The 1,583-nt window shown below is 35.1% G+C and overlaps 1 non-coding gene across 1 annotated transcript; it reads right to left on the minus strand.

The window, feature by feature from the left end:
- Window positions 1–482: 482 nt before the first annotated feature.
- On the minus strand, window positions 483–547 carry LOC115871137. The gene has a single exon (XR_004047116.1). It is a non-coding gene; the product is annotated as a small nucleolar RNA SNORD78 (small nucleolar RNA).
- Between the last annotated feature and the right edge of the window lie 1,036 nt (window positions 548–1,583).

Raw genomic sequence — 1,583 nt, forward strand, 5'->3', positions numbered from 1 at the left:
TTAAATATTTCCTAATAAATAAAAGAAATTATATCTGACAATAGCATCTCTCCGAAGAGATGATAAAATTAAAATCCAACTAAAACGATGCAATATATACAAATGTCTTCCAAAATGTGATGAAAAAATGGAATTATAGATGATAGAATCATCCATAAACTTTTTGAAGCTTCTTTTTCCCCCCAGATATTTTATGAAGATTTATTTGTGTTAGTTATATTAAAATCTTATTCCATGGGTATCCATCCAGCTAGCTTTCAGCAGGAATTGCCATTGTTGATTACAAATCCTTCAGTTATCCAACTATGAAGTCTTAGATCCTAGCCTTTTTTGAGAACTCATTTCCATCCGCTGCAGCAAAAACCTGAGTCTTCACATCTTTTAAAGCACTCCAATGTGCACCTGGGGGATAAAAAGTTCCAAGATAAATAGCTGAATCCCCAAAACCAATTCATTTTCCCCATTAAAATGCTATCTCAGGGTTTTTCAGTGTTAAATTTGTCTACATGCTCTCTTCAGGTCAGACATTCATTAAACATCATTGTATTGAAGCTTCTTCATAAGCCAGATATATAAATATAAATGTATTCACTACAGCATTGTTTATAAAAGGACAATGTAGGGGAATAAAATCGTTTCATTAGATTACTTATATAACAGCAATTGAATCAAGAAATATAATCACTTAATGGATCTGTGCTTGATATACAGAGATGAGATGAGAATTCCACACAAACAATTTTGTGTTGTGTTCACTAATCTAAATGTTTATTTTTAAATTGTGTGACTTTTTTTGTCATGTTAGAGCTATTCATATATACTAACTAACTTTTACAGTTGGCCTTACATAGATTTCTTCATTAAAGACAAAAACAATGAAAAACTTAAAATAATAAAAACTTAAGGGTTAACATAAAATAGTAAAATATTACAAATTCAAATTGGTTTAAAATAAATTGGAGGAAAACGTTCTTATACCCCATTTTGGACATTTCAATGAAGCGATGCCAGCGATGACAACAACACAACAACCACAAAGACCGTCACTGAGAGCAATCAGGAAGAGGGTGTTGTGTGTTAAACTGGACAGCCCCACCTCAAGCAGATTTCTGAAAGTCCTAACCCTTATAGAAGGGAACGTGGCCTTGTTTTCAAGTAGGGTGGATTTGAACTAGTCGTAAGCATTTCTGAGAGGTGTCTTACAAAAGAAGACATGGAAACAAGAGTCTCAGAAGGAGGAAGAAGGTGATAAATTTTCAGTAAGTTAAGGAATTCAGAGGGAGGCTTGACAGCACAGTGGCCATCGAAGCAGAGATCGGAGTGATGGGGCTGGGAGCAAAGGAATGCTGGTAGCCACCAGAAGCAAAGAGACACATACAGAGAAGTTTCCTTCTCAAAGTTCCCAGAGAGAATCAATGAGGGAAAACTTTGCCTTGGATTTCTAACCTCAAAATACTGTGAGAACATAAATTCTGCTCTTTCAAACCACCCACTTTTGTTGTCTTATTATTACAGCCCTAGGAAACTCGGGCAAGGGTCAGCAAAATGGATATGCCGCATCTTCAATGAATTTTCCAAACACA

The sequence above is a fragment of the Echinops telfairi genome, unplaced genomic scaffold (assembly GCF_000313985.2).
Source record: "Echinops telfairi isolate 266 unplaced genomic scaffold, ASM31398v2 ScPeMD7_3533;HRSCAF=4204_0, whole genome shotgun sequence".
Lineage (NCBI taxonomy): Eukaryota > Metazoa > Chordata > Mammalia > Afrosoricida > Tenrecidae > Echinops > Echinops telfairi.